This window comes from Aulonocara sp. 'chitande type north' Nkhata Bay, linkage group LG3, assembly GCF_057382095.1.
Source record: "Aulonocara sp. 'chitande type north' Nkhata Bay isolate Kocher_YH1m ecotype deep benthic linkage group LG3, A_spYH_male_GT1.1, whole genome shotgun sequence".
Lineage (NCBI taxonomy): Eukaryota > Metazoa > Chordata > Actinopteri > Cichliformes > Cichlidae > Aulonocara > Aulonocara sp. 'chitande type north' Nkhata Bay.
This window is the reverse complement of record NC_141346.1, coordinates 45,947,066-45,960,905: the sequence shown is the minus strand read 5'-3', so window position 1 is coordinate 45,960,905 and position 13,840 is coordinate 45,947,066. Positions and strand designations below refer to the sequence as shown.

General features: G+C 40.8%; 1 protein-coding gene across 21 annotated transcripts in view; it reads right to left on the bottom strand.

Moving 5' to 3' along the window:
• LOC147335864 (receptor-type tyrosine-protein phosphatase delta-like) overlaps positions 1-13,840 on the bottom strand; it is a 418,922-nt gene that overhangs the window by 204,979 nt on the left and 200,103 nt on the right. For all 21 annotated transcript variants that reach the window (XM_086283190.1, XM_086283253.1, XM_086283206.1 and 18 more), the window contains exon 8: positions 1,612-1,659. The gene's annotated coding sequence lies outside the window, so the exon portion shown is untranslated. The remainder of the gene's footprint in view (positions 1-1,611; positions 1,660-13,840) is intronic.

Below are 13,840 nucleotides of genomic sequence, written 5' to 3'. Positions count from 1 at the left end.
ACTTGTCCAAATCCTAACCTCTACCATTGGTAAAATGTATAAAATAAGGCCGAATTATTCCCAAAAGATGAAAATGCTGCTATAGTTTCCCAGGGAAAAGCATTTTCCGCAGTATTCTGTTGACGTTTTGCCACAGCAGCAGTAATCATGAGCATGTTTTCAAAGTTTGATAAAACAATCATGTTTTGTGGGAAGGAGAGTTCAGCCGTGCTGACCTTCCTTTCTTCTGACTGCGCCCTGAATTCACAATGATTGAGATCCGTGTTGCAATTCCCCCCCTAGTTAAAACATTATGGATGTTTGTATTACAAGTGTCACATAAATGACATTTGAAAATGTACAGCGCGTGTTGTGGGAAGCGGGTAGAGGCGAGGTTATTCTTTGCCAAGTGCTGAAGTACATAAATGAGTTAATAAAATTACAATTTCAAAATGAGAACAATTAAAATATTGTAACGGATTACAAGCTAAATCTAACAATGCTCGGTGTAGGCACAGCAGGCAGTTGTAAGCATGATCACAAGCTTTACCATCAAACCTCTTACTGTGACAGAAATGGGCGGAGTGACAAATCATTTTACACAATCTTATAATGTTTTCGGAACTTTTGCATCCTGGTAGGTTTAATGTCATGGCAACAGTATCAGTTCCATTCCATGAAAATCAACCAATCATTTTGCATCTTTTGCAAGTCATACTCCAAAAATCTATGTGCTGGCTTGACATCACACATTACAGAGCTGATGGCAAACTTACATGTGACCTTTCTGCATGTGCTACAGCTGTGAAAAGTTAACTGTGAGCAGGAACGTATTCATTTCCAAACACTTGGAGCTAAAGCACAGGGAAACACTGAAATGACTGTATGTATTAGTTTATGTCTCATAAAACAAAGCAGCTCAGGACTTTATGCGTCATGCATAAAAAGCCTTAGCCACATTGTTGGAGAGGGAAAAATATAATTCAATAAAGTCAAGATCTTGATGTCAAATAAATGAATAACTGGGATAAACTATTGCTTCATATTATGCATCACATTAGCATTCAATTTTGTCTACCTGAGCCTGCTCGTGTAGTTAGAGCATGTAAATGCCAAGATTACACACAGGGGTTACAAAATACTGGATTTTAAATTGGTTATCTAAAGTCTCCTATAAGTACAAAACATCAAGAGTGCTTGCAGACACTTTTGCTTGGGAAAATGACAAGCTGAAGGTTACAGCAACTGCTAATCTACAACATTAGCTCCATGAGCAACTTGACGAGAGGCCAAGATTAGCATTTTTTCCCCGTCTGCTGTCTGTTAAGTGTTCTTTTCAAGTCAGTGAAGAACCTCTGTGTATTTTACAGAGTGTATCTCTAAGTATAAATATATTACGTAGAAAAATTCTTAAATGAATACACATAATATAGTCTATCGCATCTATGACAGGAAATCAGTCGTATCAGTGAAAAATATATTTCATATTTATTCAAAATCTTAACTTACCTGTCCCCATCGCCATTAACATACATGCACAAACACATGCATGAGTGACGATAATCAGTCCAAAACCTGATAACGTTAAAGATAAACCCCAAAGGGAAGAGTAAAATCCTTAGAGGGGCCTACCTTGAGGTCGAAGGTGTGAAAGTCATGGAGCATTCTCTCTCCCGAGACCTGTGACAGAGCAGGGGGGGGGGGGGGAGACGTCAGTCATGATTACGCCTCAGTGCAATTACAGGGCAACTCCCCTGACAGTGATTGATCAATGAGGAACTCCTTTAATGAAGACAAGGACTCAGGGGCTTCCAGGAGCAAATTGGCAAAAGTAAGAAGTGGGAATAGTGTCCCAGATTGCCGAGCCTATAAGAGGATCATCCCGTCTGCAGCAGCAGTTCTTTGGTAGTGGCAGAAGTACAGTATTCACAGGTACATGCCTGACTTTAGCCAGCTGAAAGTAAATTAACTGCATTGATATTTAAAGTTAGATTATGATTGATTCTTGTCAACAATTTCTGTTGTGTAAGAATTTGTGCTGACACTAAGATAGCACAATTTTTGCAGTGTAGTGTTTAAACTATGGAGTACTATGTGGATATTTTGTGATACAGTACAACGTCTAGGATTGAAGGATGATAGTAATACGAGCTTGGAAATGTAACGATGTACTATAAAGAAGTCTGCTGTTAACATGCAAAGATGCATCTTTGAGAAATCATCTCTGTGTTGTCTTTGAATGAAAATGCACATAAAGCTTTTGTGTATATATGTTTAAATGGGCACTTAAATGAAATGAAAATGTTTACCCTTACTGCTAACTCTGAGAGGTGTCCAGAGTTCGCTGATTCTATTCTAAGTTCCTTTACGAACTGCTAAGTTTCAGACAAAGTTGACACAGGGCTATGCCCACTATTATGATGTTGGCTCGCTTTAACTTTAAACAAAGAATGTGCGAAAAGAACTGAACCGTAGTCTAAAATAGCGCAGACAAATCCCTTTCCAAGTGTTGCTATATAAATGTGCGTGTAGTCATATTTAAAGCAGACTTTAATTAGTATAACATGGTTTTAATCTTCAGCCCTGACAAATGGAGCGATCCAATTATTGTGTTATTTGTCATCATCATCATCATGTGTGCCACATTTAACACACACACATAAGTTATCTGAGAGGATAAAACTGTAATAGCCACGTGTGGTCATGGTAAAGATTCACAGGGAGATGCTGACACGGGCTAGAGCAGGGGAGGGAAATTAATTTTCCCAAGGGGAAACATGGGAAACTGAGAATGTTGTTGGGGGCCGCACTAAAAAGCTTGTAAAGACATGGGAAGAGTATTTGCCCACCTCTGGCCCAGAGGAAACCTGACCCCAGATTTAACAGGGGGGTAGTTTAAAGTGCAAAACTAAAAGCTAAGAAAACGTCAGGATGGATACAACCTGACTTTAGAGATTAAGACTCGCAGTAGTATCTAGCCGCACCATGTGTTACCTTCTAAATGAAAGTGGGCTTCAAGCCACAGTGCTTCTGGGTGAGTTTTCTTGGGACAGCTGAAACAAAATTGGAGCTTTGTGCTAAGTCACATCAGCCTTGTGGTCATGGTAGAAAAAAAACCAACTTTAAAAAAAAAAGAAAAGTACACCATCACACACCATAGGGTCGTGTTGCTGCATTAGGCACAGTGTGCTTGAATCTGCAAAGGACACAATAAAATCAAGGTATCCAGGCAGTTGCTGGTCATGGTTTTTCCAACAGCATAATGAGATATAAGATAAAATGAATGAAAACAAGAATAAGTAGAAAACACTGGACCATTCTGAGTCTTGATCCTAATTCTATTGAATATCACTGAGTGATAGCTTCAAAAGAAGGTAAACATGACATTAACCATCTTTAGGCTGATCAACGAGGTAATCTTTCATGTATTTTTTGTTTTGGTTTGATTTTGCATTTGGAAGGACTGGCTTGATGATATTTATTGGGCACATATCAGTAGTCCTGATGCACTTTAGTGCTTTTAACTCTGTTACACAAAACAGGCTGGGCTCAAGGGCCACTTAAACATGACTGCCTCAGTTGGACTGTCAAGAACAGCCTCATTGTTAAAACACCAGAGAACAAGGAAATCAGGCCCTTGAGGCAAAAGCTTCGTATGCCACTGTGTTGAAATTCAGTTCTTGATTTAGACCTGCAACACTGTGTGCAGAAAAGTGGACTGCCTTGTAGTCTGACCTACCATAAGGGAGGACATATTTACTTTGTGTTCTATTCATGCCATGTACACAGGTGAGTAGGGCACTTGTCAAAACCAGACAGCCCTTCAAGCAAAACATCTGAATGACCCTTGAGGCACGTGCACAGATAATCAAAAGGACAGAGAAAGATTAATATGGAGACACATATGTTGATACTGCCAAAGAGGAGAAGTTCATACTGGAAGTTTGGACCTGAGTGGTATTCAAACTGGGAATGTGGGACTGGAGACACTAATTAAGAAGATCCACTTGTGTGGTATTAATAGGTGCATCTGCACTTGACACAGTATTTTAGGAAAACTCAAAGTGATCACACCTACACCTATCCTGAACTCTACAATTCAATTTTATTTAATGACACACATTATTTGTGTTATATGCAAAAAAGAGATAAATAATCCTGCCTCAAAGCTGCTTTTCTGGTAGTTCCCGATACAGCCGATGACTCCAAGACCACAGTTTTCTGTGATGATGCATATGCGCACACAAGAGGACTGAAAGAGATCTAGAATGAACACCAGAAGGCTGAAATTGAATAATTTAGAATTCAATTGCCTAAGAAGAGCTAAAGTTTAGCTACACAGGATCTATGGCAGAGAGGGAAAAATGTGTGTTTCCTGACTAAGTGCGGTTGGCATGTCGCTGCTGGAGGTTTAGGCTTTTGCTAGGCTAAATCTCTCACAAAAAGTGGATGCCAAGCGGGTAGTAGTTCGCATCGAAAATGCCAACTTGTCTGCAAACATTTGTCAAGTGGTAATAAAACTCAAATCACAGAAAACGTTCACTGGAGGGGGGGGGGGGGGGGGTCACTAATCAGTCTCTAGGTCCGCATTAATCGGACTTAATAAACTTGCCTGCCTCAGCAACTGTCCTCATTGTCCAGGAACCACACGCCAACTGATCGAGAAACACGCTTAAATGGGTCCTTGGGCTGGTGTGACTGGGGTCTAATGTGATATCATTTCTTTATTGTTGATGAAGCACAAACATCTGAGTTATTTAAAGCTGGCTGTGCAGCTGTAAGTTCATACTTTAACCAGCTAAGACTATCTAAAGCGGTGGCCCCCAACCCCCGGTCCTTGAGTCGTTTGTTACCGGGCTGTGAAATTTATGATTTTCAGGGTTCGTTATTTTATTATCGTTTTTATCGTTAACTCTGTTTCCCTGGTTGTTTTCCCATGTGTTATGAATAAATCTTCTTTTTTTTGGTACTGGTACTGGTTTCATTTTGTTGTATTTATCCGCGACACCTTAAAGGCCGGTCCGTGAAAATATTGTCGAACATAAACCAGTACGTGGCACAAAAAAGGTTTGGAACTGCCACCTAACTCTGCTATCATTGAACATTCAGAGTTTAGCATAGCAAAAGTATGAAGCTCAATCACATATGTAATGGATTTTGTCATCTAGTGCTGTTACCCCTCCCCATCCGGCAGCAAAAAACTATGAGTATATATACTATAACTATAAGCTGGGATATCTTTAGTATAACAGCTGCTCAGCTCGTAGCAGTTCTAAAACAGTCGGCTTTACTTTTGCTTTATACCGTTTGTCTGAACAACAACAGCTGTATTTTCATTTTACCAGTGTGTGTTGCACTTTGGTTCCCATAGAAACTAAGTCCAGTCACCCACCGATAGCGAGGGTACAACTCTGTGAGTGTCTGTAGAGTGGATGCATTATAATAGATCTGACTGTGTCAGCTGTCTCTGGACATAATTGCCAGTAATCAGTACTTAGGCAGCGTGTTATGCAACATCAGGGCTGCCGTATATAGATCAGTTCTATCTCAAGTGACTTTTTTGAAACTGCGAACATTTAGTGCCATAAAAAAGTGTAGGCAGGACTCCATCACACCAGACTACATACTGTGGTCATCGACTCTAAACACACGATTTGTCTGGGGGTTTGCTGTGCACTGTATACACAGTGTACTGTATAATATGGTGTAGCATACTCTAGGTGCTGGAAATACTGTGCCTGAAATCTGAAGACATCTACCTTTACCCAAAAAGACTGAAAATACAAAGGATTACACCATTTGCTGTAAAAGGTTTCACATTTCTCACACACTTTATTTTGGTAAAGTCACAGAGACTTTGATAGAACAATCAAATTAGTTTGAAACATTCATGAATCTACGAGAAAGGTTGAATGTTTTTTTAAGCTTATTTCTGAATGTGGATTCTTTCAAGTTTAAAGCTATGATGCTATCAGATAATTTAAAACATGACTGAGGCGCAATTAGAACTTGAATAGCATAGATTAAAAGTATTGGGCTTTGACAGCGACGGATTAACTAAATGTGTCATGATCTCCTTCATGAACAAAAATTGCCCTTCCTAATTTACATTTTTGGTCAACAAGATTAAATGGTAAATGGCCTGTATTTATATAGCGCTTTTCTAGTCCCTAAGGACCCCAAAGCGCTTTACATATCCAGTCATCCACCCATTCACACACACATTCACACACTGGTGATGGCAGCTACATTGTAGCCACAGCCACCCTGGGGCGCACTGACAGAGGCGAGGCTGCCGGACACTGGCGCCACCACCAGTAGGCAACGGGTGAAGTGTCTTGCCCAAGGACACAACGACCAAGACTGTCCAAGCCAGGGCTCGAACCGGCAACCTTCCGATTACAAGGCGAACGCCCAACTCTTGAGCCACGATCGCCCATCGTTAAAACAAACTAGCAAGAGTCTGTTTTAAATCTGCTGGTTCTCAATCTATAAAATGTGCTCCACTTAGCGTTTACAGATGATAATTAACTTAATTTATATTCTTATTTATTTTTAGCTTTTGTTTTTGTCATTTAAAATATTGCTGTATAATTTAGACTAACTGGCTATTAGGTGAATGTAACAATTTTATTTTCACAGTTAAATGGGTCCTCAGGAGCTTCAAGAGCTAAAAAGGGCAATCATTTGCCCAGCGGACCTGCTTGCCTCAGCACTTAAAAGGGACACGTTTAAATGTCCAGCTTTCACCTGGGAATGGCCCACAAGGGGTACTCCTGAAGGGGGCTGGTGGGGCTGGGTCGATGCTGAGGTCCCAGAAAATTGCAAAGTCATCCATCACATTAATGAGTCATGTCACTTTATTTATTTAAAAAAGAAGACTTTTTCCATCCCTTGGATGTTCCCCACTATCATGATGCTGCATTTCATCAGTGCAGGCTGGAGTTAATCGAGGCAAAAGCAGGGCAAGACTCAGGCTACAGTAGTGCAGGTAGTCAGCCAAGTGGAGCTGATTACAGCTAAATGTCGCTCACTTGTATTCGAAAAGCAGTAATCCAAGTTTGGCTGAGCTTTTGGGATGCATATGTGGATGTGGGGTAATTTGGACTTGAAATCAGCTCTGGTTATTAGCAGTTGGGCAAGCTTTGGGCCAAAGGCGGCCCATTCATCACACTCGCAGCACTGGTCTGCGCAACCAGTTGTGCCAGATTGAGATCAGGCCAGGAAAAAGTTTGGTTTATGTAGTAAATGTCAGTTGAATAATGTCAGAAATTTTAGGTTATGGGGTTATAGGGGAAAAATACATAATATTTAGACTTTGTTTAAATTCTATATAACAATAGTACCAGAGCAGAAATTACAGTCTGAATTAAAACCCTCCCCCAGAAGATTAGTTGGAGGTTAAAGCGGAGTAGAGAGTTGCAGCCGAAAACTGCACTGCTGTCAGGATATGAGCTACCAAAACCGACAAGTATCAGGTTATAGTACATCAGACAGTGGCTTTATGGTGTGGTAGTTAACACAGCTGCTTACAAGGGAAAGCTTCCTAGTTCAATTTCGCCCCCCAGGGGTTACAAGCTAATGTATTCTTAATGTCGATCCAGAGCCCAGATAAATGATGTCAGGAAGGGCATCTGGTGTAACAAACATGAGGATCCATCCATTGTGGCCTCCCCTTGGGAAATAAGGAGGTAGCTCAAAATATCTGTGAGGTTACACAACATCAGACCGGACAACGCCGATCAGTTTAGACAGCTTTGAAAGGGGTTGTTATTTAGCAAAAATGAAACAGCTCATGCAAGCACAACTTAACCTACTTCCTTCTTTGGACAGAAAAAAAGAAGAAAATATTGCCTGATATTCAAAAGGTTTTTTCCCCCTCGTCTAGTCTACATGTGCAAAGTTCCAGCTTTGCTTACAGATAGCCGGTATTTTGATATGATCAGCGTCATACAAGATCAACATGCTAGTTCATTTCATGGATACAGTAAGACAGGGATATTCAGCCTACATCTTTTATATTGAAAAGGAGAAGATATGCTTTACAGACATCTTGCTAGCCCACAGCTGAAATTCACAAACCTCAAGTTTACACGTGTCAGTTTGACAACATAATTAGCTTGTTTAGCTAATCACATTTTTGCAGCAATATGCTAGCAACCAAGGCAATCACAAGGAGGTTTTTGCAAACCGGTTTGAGAGAATACATTTTTCCCTAAAGGGTCACTAGGGAAAAATAGGGGTCACTGAATGGTCTCTGAGTTTTTAGCAATCATTTTCCCCAGAGACTGCTATCAGCTTCCAGCAACCTCTTGCAACTGGTTGGAGAGTGCTAATTTTTCCCTCACGACTCGTGGTTGCCAGATAGTCATGGGCTAACCTCTAAGCCTGTACGACTGGGGGATTAATCGCTTGATCCTACACTGTCAGCATGCTTATCACTATGTCATGCGGTTTACATGTGAGCAAAATCTCAATTAAAGATTTTCTGACTCTTTCACAATGTCTGTCATACTGTGTTTTTCCTTTCATTTGCTCTGCTTTCCTTTCTACAATGTTGTTTTAATTACCAAACTCCATTGAATCAGTGAATTCATAGTCTAATTTACTGGTACAAACTACATGTTCATATTTGTGTAACACGTAGTAGCTCTCAATAATCCAAATAATTGTGCATAGTAGCAGCTGGTGAAAGTGACGCATAGAGTTTGCATCCCACGGGTAGAACAGTGGGTTGTAAAAGTTATGGCATTACCACCTGTGAGCAACGTACGCCTTGGCACACTGCTGCCAGAAAAAGCCAAATCCAAAAGTCTTGCAAACACACTCTCTGTAAAGTTCCAGCTACAATATAATGTTTATAATATCACTGGCTTCCTCCCATGCTCCGTTTGCCTCGTGAAAACTCTAACACAGACAGGGTAGGGAGATTTAAATAGCAGTGTGAGGATATTGGAACTATATGACATTTCTCTTTCCTAGGAAATCCAAATCTGTGATATTACCATTTCAGGGCTGAACGGATTTAAAGCACGATAGACTGATATATCTCGGGACAGGGTGAAATAGATGAATCTCAAGTTATTTACCCTTTTTAATTGGAAATGTCTGTCACAGGGCAGCAAGCTGAATCCTATTCCAAACCATTACCTGTCTGCCTTGATTATTTCAAGGTATTTTAAAGAGAGTGAAGTGCTGAGTGTCAAACGTAGCTATTGAATTTATTCCTGTTGGATTTTCTAGGCTTAAAAACACAAGTGCTGAAGAGTAGAAAAGCTCGCAAAAGGTCAAGTTGTTAATCACATCACTACGTTTACTATTCACTGATTCACAGATGACGACTGACAAGATTTTGCTGACAGGAAATCCAAATAGTCTAATTTACTCTGAAGCTTAACTCTTTAGTTTTGACAACCCCTTGGAGTTTTTATTATTAATCCGTCACCAGTTGAGCATCAAACTTTTTTGTCCAACAATCTAGCAAGAAGTGCTATCCCTTAACAGGGGTGCGGGTTTGTTTTTTAATCGACTTAAACGAGCTGTGGTTTCCTTTGAGCAAGCCCGTGGGGCTTTGCTCATAATTGCTCCCCAGGGTCCTGTCAACAGTTTCTACCTGCTCTTGAGCTCTCATTCCAGGGCTGTCATCCTGGCTGTCTGGGCCCGTGAGTGACACTGTGGAATCACAGGATGAGCTCTGTCGAAGAATATCTCTGGCTCCAAAGGAGAACACCACTGGGACACTGCCAGCCCAGCTCATGATGTCACACTGTGACAGCGGCAACTTCTAAGGCTCAAAGCTGTTGGATGTAGACTGCCCAGGGACTGTGAGGGTTATCACAGGGCTGCCTTTGTGTACGTGCACAGAGTACGAGCAGGAAGTTCTCAGTAAAATGAGACTCAAATCCACACAAATGGAAACTGCCAAACATTGTTGTTCTCAAGAACTGTTTTGCTCTAAGTGTGCTCGGACGACAGTTTGACTGCCTCTGCAAAGGAACGGATGTGCAGCAAGCAGTTCAATGATCTCATCTCTTATTCATGAAATACTACAACTCTTGACAGTACCAACATCTCAGTATATGCTACTAAAAAATATACAAATTACAGCAAGAGCTGCAACAACAGTCACTCTAGTGTGCAGGAAAAAAATACTGTAGCTGACAAAAATCCTGATTTAAGCACTAGTAGTAACATGTTTTCTTTTTCTTGTCTTTTTTTTTTTTACCTCTCAGGCAGCTGAAAATGTGTTTTGACTCTGACAGAACTAAAAGCAACACTTTTGTTTGAGTCATCTCTCCATGCAAACATGGATTGCGATTGGGCTTTGGCTGCATGTCCACAGTCTCCAACAGCAGCATATAAAGGCTCATTTGCACCATCTGCAGTAGAGGTGACAGGGGCAGCTCCACTGCCAAGGGGCTATTAAAAAACAGCAGAAGTACAGCTGCCACAGTCTACCTGCTCCTCTGTTTTGCCCTCTATGGATTTTTGTTCTTGGTTCAATTGCTCTTTGGGCAGCTTTTGAAGGGCAATGGTGAAGACAGAGACACTGTCACAGCAGGGATCAGCACTTGTTCTGTAATGTAGTGAGATACACATGGCGACAGGAGGTTGTGGAAAAGGTCTGCTTCACACAAGTGTGTCTGCATTTGGCTCCGGTGTTGTAGGTATAGCTGATTGGGCAGTATGAACAGGAAAAATAGCGTTTAGCTAGCATTTTAGCTAGCATTGTGGTTAGCTAGCATTGTGGTTAGCTAGCATTGTGGTTAGAAAAATCTCAGTAACTAAGGGATTGCTTGTCATGAAATTTTGTACAGGCATCCATTGGTCTCAAGAAGATAATTTCTGAGACTTTGGTTGTCTTTAGGATTTGTCAATAAAATGCCTAAATAGCTATCCCATTGAAATTTATAGCAGCTTTTAGCTAGCATTTTAGCTAGCATTGTGGTTAGAAAAACCTCAGTAACTAAGGGATGGCTTGTCATGAAATTTTAGACAGGCATCCACTAGTCTCAGGAGGATGATTTCTGAGACTTTTGTTGTCTTCAGGCTTTGTCAATAAAATGCCTTAATAGCTATCCCATGAATCGCATCGAAATTTACATCCACACTAACACTTTAACAACTTGATGATCCAGTTGGCACTAACTATATTAGTTTAATATTACATTTTTGACCAAATGGCTCCAAAGAAAAAAAATAGCACTTCAGTCATTACTAATATTAGCATTTTATAACAGTGACGCAAAGCGGTTATTTGCCTAAGTACTGTGTTGCATCACAATGCCGTTAGCATGACTCATATTCTTGTATTAGATTCTGTGTCAATGCTAAATTTCTGCCACATCTTTAGTTTGTTTAAACTTTGAACATCGGCGTCAAAGAAGAGACGAATATGTGCTTCAGCCTGCAGATGAACAGCTAGACAGCTGCAGGCAAATGTTAGTGTGACGTGCTTCTTTGTAAACTGCTGATGAAGTGAGGGGATTCCACTTTGACGGTAATTTAAGCACAGACATTTGAAGACAAGGCTATTCCACAAGGGTTGATTTTGTCCCTTCACATTTCTGTCAGGACCTCCCGCTTCCAGAAACTTCTTAACAAAGTTAGCGATCATCGGTGCAATCTGTCATGCTTTTGACGGTTTGATTGTTTCTGTGTTTTCACATGTAGAGGAGCGGAGAGGAAAAGAGAGCTTCATGTGTTGCTCAAGGTCCTTTTAGATACTCCCCATCCCACATCTCCCTGCACAATTAATTTTATCTTTGGGGTATTATCAAGAGGAAGCCTGGCAAAGCAGCATGACAGAAAAACGGTCCAGAACCCCAAGGCCCAGGGTGGGAATTAATCTGTTTGACAAGATCTCTCACAAACGATTTGCCTGGCTTTCCTTCAGTTGGATGTTGCCACTACCCTGCATATCTGAGGAGGTGAAGAATAAGCCTGTTCTAAACGCAACGCAGACTGAAATGAGTTTAAAACAGGGAAGTGAGCGGTGGCAGGGTGATGCTGATGTGTTGGCTCGACAGGTGTTACAGCAACCTTTATGGTATGCCTGTTAAGTGAGCATTAGCATTGTTCAGATCAACCATGCGTTCAAAATAATGAATTCCCATCGTGGCGGGCTGACATTGGCATTATTTTCGGAAACAAAAGCTTACTTTAGTCCTAAATCAAAACCCCCCAAAATCGGTTTGGCTTGTTTTACTCATGCTTTCAAAACTATTGACGTCGAGCAGACGTTTGATGCATTATCTGGGACGCAGAAAATTAATCAAAGTAATGATTGAATAATTATCTCAAGTGCAATTAATTAAACATGCCAATGAACTCATCTTGAACAGCTGTCCTTGCTGCACCACTTAATCACTTGTGAGAATTACCAAACACAAATGGAGGACGCAGAGTGCATGCAATAATCTCTGCAAAGTGCATTGTTTACAAACAGTAATTAATATCACACCGTGTATTAGCAGGCTAAGTGACTGCAGTGCACTTCTGTAATTGTACCAGTGAGACTTGGGTTTCTTCCCCACTCTTGCCTCAGACACCTCTTGTTAAGACAGGAGACAGATTACGAGACCGAGCAGAGACTTTCCAACTATTCCCTCTGATTTACAAGGTTTTTGATTCTGTATTTTGCAGGTGACTCTGTGCCATAAAAAAAAAATGCAAATAACACGTCATTCCTCATTGCAAAATCCCTAATTTAACCCAAAATGGCCTGGACACCAGTAAAATGATAAATCACCCCCAGCCCAATTTGTATCCACACAGTGTAAAATTGATTTATTTTATGATCCAGCCTCAGAATGTGAAATACTTCCTGCTATATTTGTTGGCAAGAACTATCTAAAAGTGTAACTGAACTTTTGGCATCTCTAGTCTCTGGCTGTGGCCATGCCAAATATGGGAGTCTGCAGAACTGTATGATGAGGTAATAACATATAAGGCTTTCCTGGACATTGGGGCTTGACAGTCACAGCAGACTTCAGGAAATGGTCTGTGTGGTTCTGGCACATGCCATACGGTCCTGCGAAAAAGAAAGTCTGACTTCTGAAGCTTCGCCCAAACTGGGTCATGCAACAGAACAATGATCCCAAGCACAGCAGCAAATCCACAACAGAATGACTGAAAAAGAAAAGAGTCGAGGCATCGCAATGACCCAGTCAAAGTCCAGACCTCGGTCTGATTGAAATGCTGTCGTGGGACTTTAAGAACTCTGTGCATAAACAAATACTTGCAAACTTCAGTGAACTAAAGCGCCACTATAAAGAAAAAGTCCCCAAAAGTCTTTTACAACCAAGTCATGCAGAAATGATTCTTCTCCAAAGATTCTACAAGCTATTGAATCATGAGATCTACTTAATTTTTCACAGCACTGCATTGAGCCCTTTGAGAACAGGAAGAACGGCACCGAGCAGTAAACAGTCTTTAAAATGAAGAAATTATTAGCACACCTGGACAGCCCATCGGGAACAGCAGGTACAATTTGTTGTGTCCTCAGGGTGGGTTTGGACTGTCACAGATACTCAGCATGCCCGGCATTATTATCAAAAGCAGGTGTAATTTAATATTCCCGTTCAAATCCGCACATCCGGCACAACTTTCACTCTTGCTGCTGCAGTGACACTGATCCAAAAGCATGTCCTTAAAAAGTAATCATCACATTTCCTGGCGACAAATACAGCGACCAGCCTTCCCTTGTTAAAGCACAGTCAAAAAATAGTGTAGCACACTGTAACGCCTAACAAAAGTTTTTTATTTATTTTATTTATTTATTGTTTGCAGTGGAGGTGCCTTTTGTATTTTAAATTATATGCTAAAGTTTGATACTTTCATACTTTCTAAAATCTTTTAC